This window comes from Dermacentor albipictus, chromosome 1 (genome assembly GCF_038994185.2).
Source record: "Dermacentor albipictus isolate Rhodes 1998 colony chromosome 1, USDA_Dalb.pri_finalv2, whole genome shotgun sequence".
Lineage (NCBI taxonomy): Eukaryota > Metazoa > Arthropoda > Arachnida > Ixodida > Ixodidae > Dermacentor > Dermacentor albipictus.
Window position 1 is genome coordinate 311276248 of NC_091821.1, and position 13433 is coordinate 311289680.

Below are 13433 nucleotides of genomic sequence, written 5' to 3' on the forward strand. Positions count from 1 at the left end.
CTAAAGGGAGTAGGCTCTTCCTCTTTGGCGTGTGGTCGGCGAGTGACATGGACGTTTCGAGCGCTCTTGCCCACTGTTCGCGGGACCGTACTGCGGAAGGTTTAGGAGCAGGACACAGGAATGGACGAACATGATCGTTTGAACGCGCCACCATTTGCGTGGCCCTACATGGAAACGATTAGGTGTTGTTGTTCAGCATGGAGATGAGCATCTTCGCTCACTATCGGGTTGCGGCGAGTCGGACTTTCTCAATTTGTCGCACAGGCCACCAAACAGTGGCACGCTCGAACGATCGTGTTCGTCCATTCCGGTGTCCTGCTCTAAAACCTCCCACATTACCATCCCGCGAACGGCGGGCGAAAGCATGTGAAACGTCCGTGTTGCTCCACACGCCAAAGAGTAAGAGCCTACTCTCTTTGGCGCCCGAGTAAACCCGCCATTAGGTGGTGTTAGCAGTGCAACACCCGCACCATCTCTCGTAATATGCTGCTACCACACCGACCGCCGCCGGAGTTTAGCTTCGCGGAGAAGCCGGATTACAGGAGACGCGAGAACCGTGCAGGGGAAAACATCAAGGGACGCGTGGGAGTTGATTGCCACAACGATGATCACTCGTATGCTTTGAAAAACCTGGAAACAGCAATTGTTGGGTCGAAATTGAAGAAGCAAAATGAGTTTACCTGTTACAGTTAAACCTCGATATAACGAAGTAGGTAAAACCGGCAATTTGCCTCGTTATATAGAAATTTTGTTGTACATATATTCGACCTTTTATGCAAACAAGTACAGTCGCCGATCGCTTTTTCTTACACGGAAAGAGGCCGCAGAATTTTCCGAATTATTGGTCAATCGAAAAAAGCAAATTTGAATGAGAAAACAACTCATTTTAATGAATTTGAGAGTCGGCGATGAATGATAAGGCTTCACGACACTTCGACAATATCTTCACATGGGCGGTACGACTTAAGCAAAGGCAGCCACTATTTCGCCTGCACTCCGCCCACGCAGCTGGTAGCGTCGCCCACACTGGGCCGACATCATGAAAAGCGCCGGCAGCGGGGAGCGAATGCTTCGTCTGTCTCTGGCTCCATCGGATCACCGAAACTCGAGATTACACAACCTCCAATACTAAACGCGCGGGAAGCCAGCTTACACGATGCCATGCAGTCTCGGCACACCCAGTCTTTGCACACGCGGCAGATTACTTGTAAAGCAGGGCGCACGGGTGCGTATGTGCTCAGTCGCGCTTACAGCCATGCACAGCCACGGCCGAGACGCACGCCAGAAATCGCGACGCGCGCCAACTTACCCCCATCCGTCCCTCGCGTGTGCTCGAGATCGCGTTACCGCAAGCGAGCTCCCCTACCCCCCTACTTCCCTTTGCTCGCGCGGAAAGGCGGCACTTGTGAAGCCATCATCTTTCTCGTCTCACCCGCGCACACTTTCACTCGCACCCAAAGCATCTAAAGTGCGCGGGGTGCGATAGGATCTTATCGTATTTGGACTTAGTACACAACATGATGCGGCTCCCCTTCGGCGATCGCTCTTGTCACGCCGCGCACAATTTGAGAGAGAGCAGCCTCTTGTAATTCAACCATTTGACCATCTGCGTCCGCGGAAGTTTACATTTGTCTTGGCCAGTGGCGTAGCAATAGGGGGGGCCGGGGGGCCGTGGGCCCCGGGTGCAAGGGGCCTGTGGAGGGGAGGGGGGGGGGGTGTCACATAAGTCTGAAGGCACCCCTCTTTCCGCCGGCTGCACCCGGGGGGGGGGGGGGTGACAGAATACCTATGGGCCCCGGGTGCCAGACGACGTAGCTACGCCAGTGGTCTTGGCATTCCTTTGCGGCGAAAGCGAAATTTCATTGCATTGAAATCGTATACAAACATACTTCGTTATATTGAGGTTCTAAATTCATGGTGTTCTATGGTCTAGAGGTTATGAAAAGTTAAATACTTCGTTACGTCGAGAATTTTGTTATATCAAAGTTTAGCCATGCTTTGGAAAACAATGAATATTTTTGCCATTTCATTGGCTTATTCTTACATGCCCACTTATTATGAACGGTTGACTATAATAAATGCATCCTCCATAACTGATACATTATAAGTGGGCTCGACTGTATCACTAATGGCTCTTGCATGCACATATTATATTCTATGCATACTATATTGGCCATGCTGTGCCAGCTCGTGGAAAGAGCTTTCACCATGCCGTTAGCTAGACTGTAGCTGTTAATATTGCAATATACCATCGGTGGATCAACAGCAGCACATTCCCATAGTTTTTTTTTTTAATTCTGGATGCATTCTAGTAGTGCTAAACTTTCAGCACTTAACATGAAGGAATGAGAGAGTCAAGGTAGCTGAACATTCTTCAAAAGCGAAGTTTTCGTTGTGAACTCTCCCGTGCTTTTCCAACTTTGGCTGCTGGGTGCTGCTGTCTTGCTGAATAGCTCACACATTTAAAAAAGTTTAATTGCATGCCTGATGGTGGGATTGAACCTCAGTCACTCAGCACTAGCAGTGCAATGCTCTAACCATTAGGCCACCATCACGTGTATACATCTATTGTAGCAATGTCAACTAGATCTGCGAGATGATCGCCGCATGTGTTGCATTACATATCACGGGTGTGCAAGAGCTCATGCACATGCAACAGTTCCTGTTACGCCAAGGACGCAGGAATGAAATGGGCAAATTTATAGAATTTGATTAACCGCTTCACATACAGTACATTAGGTCTGCATAACTTTTAGTCAACGCCTACACTGTTAACACAATCAATTGATTTGATTGAAAAAGAGCCAGCCTATCTTGTCTTAGCTGTTTGCTGGAAGACATCAGCTGTGCACATCACATCTTGGTCCTTAATTTCACACATGTTAAATGTGGTTAAAAGTAGGGCTTGTGCATATTTTTTCTTTGTACCAGTCCTCTTTTAGCACTGAAATTTCTATATTTTCCTGTGAACATGAATCACAAACTATGTATATGAGACTAGAACAACAGCCTATGGTTATTTTTCTTAAATATACACTTACTGTACATTAAAATTTGCTTTACTGAATACTGTCGATGTTTTACTATTTTGCTTGGTGGCAATGTTGATATTTACACAATCACTAAAAACTGATGTCTTGAAAGACATTGTCATAGCATGATGCATTGAGGAAAATATAGTTTTCAAGTTTACTGTGAAAAAAGCATCTTGACACTTCGATAAAATAAAAACGTTACTCAATTCATTTGCTCCTACTTCGGGAACCGCAGTGCATCAGAACACACTACAGAGCTTGATCATCTTTCCAGAGACTAGCTGCCCGTTATTTTACCCTGTAGCTTCACTTTCATTGACATGCGTTGTGTCACTCAATTCATTTTGGAGGAGATGTATATTAGGCATGCAATCTACTTGCCTCTAAAAACTATGCTTCAGAAAGTTTGCTCAACAAGTACACATTAGAAATTTCATGCCACTTGAGTGGATGAAAGGAGGCTTGGAATAGCTAGCATCATTTATGTCTGCACTTCAAAGTTTTCAACAAATTGTACAAATTAGCTTGTTACTTTTACAAGCTCATGAGCTCAAATGAGGAAGTATCATTTGCATATTCACAAGTGTTCAGAAGTTGCATTTCCCAAACAGCAATACAGCTATGTCGCATCACAGTTTGACATTGTCATGCACAAAGAGGAGGAGGAATAAAGGAGGGCAAGACATGAAGGTTAGCCAGTGTAAAGACTGGTTGGCCATACTATGTATACATGAAGGGCTCTTAGTAATGCTCTTGTTGCAGAAAATACAGTGAAGAGCCTATCAAAAAGGCTTCATGTTTAAGACTTTAATACGGTAATTATACCCTTTCCAAGGTAATGCATATTATGCCTGTTCATAACCTTGCAAGCAGCACCCTCTCATACTAACATGCAAAACCTTCATTTTCATTTGCAGAGCAGTTTGCCAAGTAAACAGCACATTTTCTCTGTTTACCTTTGTCCACTTGTGTAATCCAAGGTTGTGTGAACGGATGCCTTTATAAGTAGGCAGCCAAGTATAGGGAAAGAAGAAAAATGCTTGTGCAATTTGATACAACTTATTTTTATTCCCTATAGAAACAACACTTCAGGAAGAGCAGCAATGTCATGTGGTGTACTTTGAAAGCCACTAGAAATAGCAAACTGTGCCAGCAGCGGCTTCAAGGAGATCTGTCACAGAATCTTGTCAGGAGAGCAGTTACATTTATAGTCACTTCTTTCTCCTCACTGATTTGTGGCCCCATCATAGTTCCTAAAGTACAGCAGCAGGATAGCACAGCTTCATTACATTGTGCAACACTCATTAAGCATAGTTGCAAGACATTCACATTTGCATCCAGCATCTCGCATCTTTATCTCTCCCTCCTCCCATCCCAATAAATTTCGTGCATGCAGATGCTGCTTCTTTGCTTACTGTTGTCATCTAAGCTCTAGTACGGAACACCAAGGCTGTCCTTGACATCACGATAAAATTTATTTCCCAAGACGGGGACCGATTGCAACTGCACAGGGAAACTCGGGCAGCAAGCTTGGGACTCCAGGCCCTGGTGGTACGGACGGGGACAAGGTTTCTCTACCTCACACTCAACGCTTTGTACTTTGCCAAGTGGGCAGCAAGAACTTTGTGGTGCCGAAGCAGATACAACAGCCTGGTCAAGTGCTGCAATAGGGTCAAGCAAACTTTCTGATCACATGAGGCTGCCAAGCCTTGTTTTAGTTATGTCAGACTAATATGTGTTTTTGTTATTTCATTGTGGCAAGCAGTTTCACATATCCAACTGCTTGCCGAAATGGTAGCACAGGCGGCCATAATAATTTCTGTAGCTATTCATGTGTTTCGTGAATTTTTAAAACATTGCTATTTATGTAAAATGTTTCCTTTTCCTTCATGACAGCAAGTTTTCCTTTAATTTTATAGTACAAGCTATGCAAGCTCTATTGAACTAGCAGTGGTTCACAAATGACAACCTCCTCATAATGCTAATGAATGGATTTGAATGCTTTACTGGGTCATTCCATGCCAACTGTTCCAACCATGGCGCTTGATCAATATAGATTTCTTTAAAAAATATTGCATGTATATAAGCATTACTTGCACAGTATTTTCTCGAAATATATTGAGCGGGAAACATTTTTTGTGCCCGGGAGGACTATTAGAATATTACGAAAAGGTGGAAAACCAGGTGCGAAAGGAAATTTGCCTAAAATTGACAATTTAACGCAATATTTCAAGCTTTGCATTGTCTAAACATTGTGCTTTCATTCACAAAATGCTTCTTTTTGTTTTTCAATATTTAGCATCGAGGTGAAAATGCGCAAATAATAGTGTTCTTGGGAAACCTGCAAGAAAAAATGGTCACGGAATAAAACTTGGAAACATTTTTATAGAAATGTCCGTAAAGCGTACTTTTTATTAAAATTTTATTTTTGCTGATGTGCTGTGCACAGGCTCTAAAATAAAAGCCCGACTTTGGCAAAAATGTTAGCTTATGTATAGATGTTGGCAACACACTAAGGTGGTCCATGGGAAAATTCGCTACCGAGAAAAGAAAAATTTGTCACCGAGAAAAAAATTTTTCAATCCGAGTCCCACCATTATAATATTTTGGTTCACGCTTCAACTTCACCTCATAGCATGTAGGTGGGACTCGCAAACCAACAGAATTTCCTGCGCAAGAAAGGACGGTGCATCCACAGCGTATGGTTTTCGGAATTTTTTTCATACATTATTCTTTATATATAATACAGGGTGATCATTTTTAACCTTTACATAATTTTAAAAAATCGACTTTGGCAGATAGCATAATTAGTGTTCTTGAGCTGGATTATTTAAAGAGGTGGACAATACTAGCATGAGAAATCAAGACACATATTCAACTAATCAACAAAAATTCACTAACGAACTTAAATAATTAGTTACCTTATAGCACCTCTTGCACTTTATGAATCATAGCCGGTGAGCCTGCAAGACCAGGGGTGGGACTGCCCAAATTTTGGAGCAATTTTTGGGGCAAGTAAAATTTCATTTTGGAGCAGCTTGAAGCAGACTAAATTTCATTTTGGAGCAATTTGGGCAGATACAAATGCATTTTGAAGCAGTTTGGAGCAGGCCAATCTGAATTTTAGAGGAATAATAAAATATGGAATATGGCAGCTCACTTCGAAACCATGACAAAACAGAATAAACCAACATGAGCGCTGTAGAGCAACTGTCTTGAGCAGTGTCATAAGCTAAATTTTTACGCAGATTGCCCTGATGCTGAAACCGTTTAGTGCATGCAAATTTTGGTAGTGGTGCCTATAGATATTTAATTAGTGATAGCAACTACAAAAAGAAACATGCATTCTGCAGTAGTGAGTCCGCAATTACGAAAAGTAGCCGAAGACATTTTTTATAAATACATCCTTTTTAATGTCTCGTCACTGTGGGTGAAGTGCATGGAAATGTGCTTCACCAACAGACAGTATGGAGAAGCCAGAGTTATGAACTACTGTGTTTTATTATTGCGATGGCAATTATATGGACACTCCAGGCGCATTTCGGCCGTCGTCATGATGTTCCATATAAAGTCCAAGGGTGATAATGTCATCGCTGCACGCTGTAAGTGTGAGTGCTCAACCTTGCATGCGCAAGGGAGGAAAGCGGGGAGAACACCTGCCATCTTCCGTCGTGCGCAAGGCACCAGGGGGAAGCAAGAGGGGGGATCGTTCTACTCCGGCGGCTGCTGCGTATGGCGCGGCTGCATGGGCCCTATCTTGAAAGCTATCTGTCGAGTGCTGATAGCTTCGCGTGCGCTGTTTTTGCTGCTTAGTTCACATTGAAGCAAAAGACGGCACTAAGGTCAATTCACCCGCTGCTGCCGCCGCACTTCCTCACTCCAGCATTTTGACAGCGAGTATGCGCAGTGATCATTGGAGATGTGTTCACGTTTGCTTGTGCGCATGTGACACTATGCTTGTTAATTTAGTTAGTAAGTGAATGTTTACAAGTTTATACGGCCGCTAAACCTACTATCCACACTTCGTATAGCTGTCAACTAAATTGCTATCGCAATCGATGCTTCGCCTTTCGGGTGAAACAGAGACATTTTTGAAAGCCATTTCTACATAATAGACCAAGGTGATTCCAAAGCACCTAAGGCTTAACTTTCTGGTATAACATAAAACTATTACAATCTGTTTTTATTACCAATCCACCATTAGCCCTTCATGATAGGTCAGAATGGCTCAGGCCTCGCTACATGGGCATAAAAAGAGATTGGAATAGTTCTACGTTATACTAGCCCTGCGGACAGAGATGCCCACCCACTGAACCTGGTGCAGCGTGCGCCTCCCTAAAATCTGGTTCGCTCTCAGCGCCCTCAGCCTACTTTTCGTTATTTTGCGCCTCGGGAAGCACCGCGCCGCTTGGCCCGCTCAACCATCTTCTGGTAAACTCTGAATACAACTGCCCTGGCCGTTCTGGCAGCAGCAGTGGCAGCCGGGAGTGGTCGCGCATGTGTGGCCCACTTGCCGGAAGCACCAATGAGTCTAGCGTTATAAGCACGAAAATTATGAGAAACTGCGAGAGGCACTATCGCATGGTGTGCGAGATGTGAACGGCTGCACTCTTTTACGTAGAATGAATCTGCTCGCTGTTTGTGGCCACTGCTGGAGCACAGATGCCGAAGCCGTTCTGGAGCATCGTGGCACAATTTCACTAAATTTTTTGTGTTTGGCGTACTTTGGCGCAGGGATTTGCTTTCGTATCATAATGGTGCAATTAGCGCAGGAGTCTCACCCCTGCAAGACGTTTACACTTGGAATGAATTTCCTGGATGACACCAGTTTTGAGATATTTCCCAAAACAGGACAAAATATGTGCACATTCAAGTTACTTCGGTGCTTCAATGCATGAAAGAGCGTTTTGTTAAAAAAAGTAACAGGAACAAGAGTGCATTTTTACAGCGAGTTTCATGGTGCATATGTCCAAACTGGCATCATAACGGAAATTTATTTCAAGTGGATGCACCTTGCAAACTTGCCGGCTAAACTTTTAAATTGCAATATGTGCTTTAATGTAACTAATTAAAGAGCTAATTGGTGAAATTTTATTTGTTAGCTGAATATGTGTTTTGATTTCTCTTGCACGTAACGTTCACCTCTTTGATAATCCCACTCAAGGACTAGAATTAGACTACCTGCAACAGACTATCTTTTAAAAGTCCGGAAAACTAAAAAATGATCACCCCGTATATATACGCAAGACAAAGACAGTAAAAATACAACAATATCATTAGCTTAAGTACCACAATGCCTCCTATAATAAACTGCTGTACTTATTCGTTTCTTCAGGCTTGACATCACAAAGGCTGTATGTTCCAACAAAACCTTTGTCGGCTGCTGTCTAACTGGCCCCAATTAGCTGGAATAATAGCAGAGAGGTATCACGTAACTAGTGAAATATGCTCAATAAAGCTGCCTACCAACAATATTCACCAAATGTATTAATCTTTTTTGACTGGCTTCATGGTGACTGAATCTGTGTCATGCAAATGGCGTTTCCAGTTCACGCTTATGAATGCGACTTGTCGCCCACTCTGCCACTTCACACTTAGGTAGGTGACGTATGTGTACTTCCAATAGCACAGAAAAGTGCACATTGTCGACCTACGTTAAGTAGGCATACCTTCAGGATTGAAGTGCTTATAAACTTCTGATGACCACGGCTTTTATTCCTCTTTCCAAATGCTGCCATCAACGCCACTATGGTTTCTATTTCCCACCAGCATGCTACATGGTAAAGTTGAAGTGTGAACCAAAATACTGCAATGGCGAGACTCAAATTCAAAAATGTTTTTCTCAGTGAAAACACAAATTGCTTTGATGAAAATTTCCATGGAAAAAGTGTTCTTTTGAATTAAATCCACTTTTATGCATATTTTTTCGTGGACTACCTTAGTGTATTACCGACGTCTGAACATAGGCCAAATAGCATTTGTGCCAAATTCATGTTTTTATATTGGATCCTGTGCACAGCACAGAGGCAAAATTAATATTTTAGAAGAGTATGTTTTGAGGACAGTTTTATGAAAATAATTCCAGGTTTTCTTCCATGACTATTTCCTGTGAAAAATTTCCCAAAAATGATAAATTTGCACATTCTTACCTTGGTGTTAAGGGTTAAAGAGCATAAAAATATTTTGCGAGACAGTTTTATAATTAAATAAAAATGTTCAGACAATGAAAAACGCAATGTTTGAAATAATGGGTGAACTGGTCGATTTTTGGCAAATTTTTTATTCGCACTTGGTTTTCCACCGTTTCGTTAAGTTTAAATGGCCCTCACAGGTGCAAGAGAATTCTGCCGCCCAAATATGTTGGGAAAACACTGTGCAACTAATGTTTATATATGTGAAATTTTTTAAAAGTTTTTTGAGAGAAATGGATATTGGTCGAGCACCACGGTTGGGACAGTTGGGATGGGGTGACCCTACTACTGCAGTGCAGATACGGTTCATTACATTAACAATGAGAGAGAACAGCTTCCATTTGCATCTAAGTGTGCATAATTTCCAGATGCAGCAACTTCATGGCATCCCAAGGAAATGTTCTGTAGCGGCTGTTCATGCTGCACTGTGTGCGGTCAAGCATCAATCATGCGAGTCAAATATAAATTTGCAAAGCCATTTTCGTCTCCTAACCACAAATTTTAACAACACTGGCCATGCTCTTCAACCGCAGAGAAAAAAAATATTCCCAATTTTTTTTATACATAAACAAGAAAACAATAGATGCACCAGAAAAGGAAGGTACAAAGTAGTAAATGGGTTCAAATGCTCTTTTATCCCTATTACTGTAGCAACTTCTTTTTAAGTGCACATCATGTAGCTGACCACAGGTCATGCACTTTGTGTTTTAAATGCATCCTGAGAAATCTAAAGTTATAGACATCATTCTTCATTCTTTCATTCGATAATCCATCTCAGATTTCTTGGAGTGCAGAATGCCATCCAACTCCTGTGAATTTGATAATCTTTTGGCATCACCTAGTCATATGGTGTTGTCCATGGCTGTACTTGCCTTCTTTTGGCACCCACTCTCTTATACTAATGGACGATCTGTTGTCTGCTATACTTATTAAGTGACTGACCCAATTCCAGCTTTTGCCCTTAATCTCAGTTAGAATATCAACTACTGGCACTTACTCTCTGTGACTGTATGTGTGATGACATACAGACTGAAATTACGACTTCTTGGACACCTGAAGTTATGCATGTAGAAAAGAAAGTCTGCTTGATTCCTTGGTCTTTGTCGAAGGGCGCCACACTAACAAGGTGCACAACACTTGGAAGAATTTCTTTTACATCACTTATCAGCACAAAGGTTGCTCAGGCAGTGCCCCTGCATCGCTTGATAGTATCAACTGACAGCATCAATTGTCAAAGGGACAAGTGGGTCATTGGTGCTTTTGGAGAAGACAAAAACACTGAGTGCCCAGTAGGTGAACATAGGTGCAGGTACACATGGGTTTGTACTTGAAAAATACTGGGATTAGACAACTCTCTTCCTCATCTTTCTACTTGTTCTGTCTTGTCATGGGCTCCCTGTCATGCGTAGCCCACACAGGCTGAAAGAGCTCTCGTGAAAAAAGGACGGGATGGCACCGATAGCCACCATCGTTTATCGTAAAGGTTCATGCATCAACCTCAAGCGGTTAGAATGAAAGTGAACTTGGGGAAGGCCAGGAGGTGCTTGAGGCGGCAAAATAAGAGAGAGAGAGAGAGAGAGAAAGAGAGAGAGAGTGTGTGTCAGTGACAAGCAGCATGAGCAATAATAAAGGTTTATCAGAAAAAGAAAAGCCAATAATGACAACTGAACCGAGCTCTACAGGACACCCAACTTGCTGGAATGTTTGGTTTGTATGCCAATGGCACTGGAAACATAGTACAGAAAATAATTCCGGGTGAGCTATGTTTACTCAAATACTGATTTTTTTTACTCCGTTATGTTACTGAGAAACATCTTCACTGCATATGGCAAGTGCTTAAATGCTGATAGCTATTTTTATTTGTGCGTAACAAGAAAACTCCCACGCAACAAAATGAATACACACAATTAGAACCTTTCCAAAGCAGCACACAGCAAAGCACAGAAAAATGTTTTATAGGTAATGACAGAAAACATTTGCCCAACAAAATGGAAAAGCAGCTCTCTACAACTGCTCGAAAGTAGCATGAAGCAAAGCACAGGAAAATGTTTTAACTCTAATTAAGCCATGAAGCTGCCAAAAAAATGTGCTGTTTCATGACACAGACTTACTCCCTCATGCTCTTCTTGAATGATATAAGGCTGCCATAAATGCCCGGGTAAGGAAATGGGGGGCAGGGAGGAGGAAAAAAAAAGCTGCTACAGTGAGATCTGTCATCAAAGAGGCGGTGAGTAAACGCATCACACTTTTGCATTCCAAAGGCAAAACTTTAGCGAAGGAGCTTATTTCTCAACATAGATATGTTGAGTAACAGTGAATAAGTAAAACTTTACAAATTTCAAGTGCTAGCAGCATGGTGTCTCAAGGAAAGCTTCGATGGCCTACCACTGTCGCATGGCTTTTCCTGTTAAATAACCAAGAGCAAGCTTGCTGCTAACTGTATTACACAGTTGATAACAGCACAAAAAACATTTCGTGTCCTTCCTTTCATGTCGTAAAACACACACACAAAAAAAATGCATGTTCTTAAAAAGCAAAACCAGGCTTGAACATCACAGATTTCCTTGTCGAGTATGCAGATCACATATTGTGCCGCCCTGTATGTGGAAGAGGGTGACGTTAGTTGCAGAAAGGTGTAAAGAAACGAGGCCCAAATCTCCGAGCAATGAACAAGAAGAGAATGACAGACGTAAACAAACGAAAAATATTCCCCCCCCCTCCCTCCCTCCCTCCCTCCCTCCCTCCCTCCCTCCCTCCCTATATTCATCAATTGATTAAGGAAGCAAGAATGCCAAAGTTAGAAGGGTGACGAAAGCATATAACATTTAAAAGCACTTTTTGTTGGTCCCTGAGGGCTTTTCCTATGCCATTTTTTCTGTGACTAAGACATCAACAAAATGGATTTCCTTGTTATGTAAGTTTTCTCATTTATATGTCGTGCCAAGGGGTGAGTGCACTTTATCGTGAAATTATTTTTTAAAGGACTTTTTTGCACATACCCGTCCTGTTTTGTTTGAAGGAGCTAGAATATGTGTGTCGAAATTGTCAAGCAAAATTGAAGAGCTGCCTTGGTCAAGACACTCCGAGGCCTTTGTTGTGAAAGTATTTGTCCCACTTGCGCCGAAGCACTGCATGCATGGGGACATTCGGTCACATAGCCATCATGCGATCAATGTGCTGTGGATTCATGTCCACATGAGAGCTCACAACACCCAAAATGTCTTGCTGCCCGGTCAACTAAAAACAAGAGTCAACCAGAGTGTTCTAAATCACCCTTCCGAGCTGACTAGTGCATGTCCTAAACATGAGAATGCAGAACGGCTACGTGGGGCTGTTGAAATGGTCAAAGCAAACCGTTCACTGGCTCTCACAGCTCGGAGGCGATCCCTGTGCATCACTTTAAGCACCACCAACACTCACTCACTCACCACTGCTTTTTCACCTTTCCTATTTCGATTGAAACCATACCCAGAACGACCAACACAATATCTGATCCTTCTGAAGCAGATATCGTCACTAAGAGTTCTCAACTTAAGCAGCATTTAGCTATTTGCTTACATCATTTGTAAGGACAATCTGCTTTGAAAACAGTTTCATCAAGCGAAAAAAAAAGCAGCAGCGTTCAAGGTTAAATTGAGAATACCCTTCTCGGAACACCCTTGTATTCGTGTCCAATATCTTCTACACAATCAAACTAAGCTCTTTCAGACACGCATCTTGTTACAAGTATAAATACAGGAACAAGGTGCCGCTGGTTGTCGACTATTGCAACAAGTGAGAACACAAACAACTAAATATATATAAAAAATACACCAACAAAAATATCAACTCTTGACAGGAGAGTTGACAGTTCCATTAAACCAACAGAAAGAATAGGAAAAGATACCTCACAGGTGTCGTAGCATACAGAGCATGTATATATATATATATATATATATATATATATATATATATATATATATAATATGTATATAACATTCAATATTTACATGAAAGAAAAGGAGAAGACCATCTTCTTCTGCCTTTTTTTTCTTCAGGTACAAGTTTTTTTGTCAATTTCTTTCTTTTTACAGCTTTCACCCACAGAGACACTCTTTTTCGCAAGACTACATTCCCACAGTGATACTGGCATCGCATGCAAGGGGCAGCATGCTAAGAGTCTAACATAACTAGGAGACATGTCTTTCCATTTCCAGAATCGAAAAAC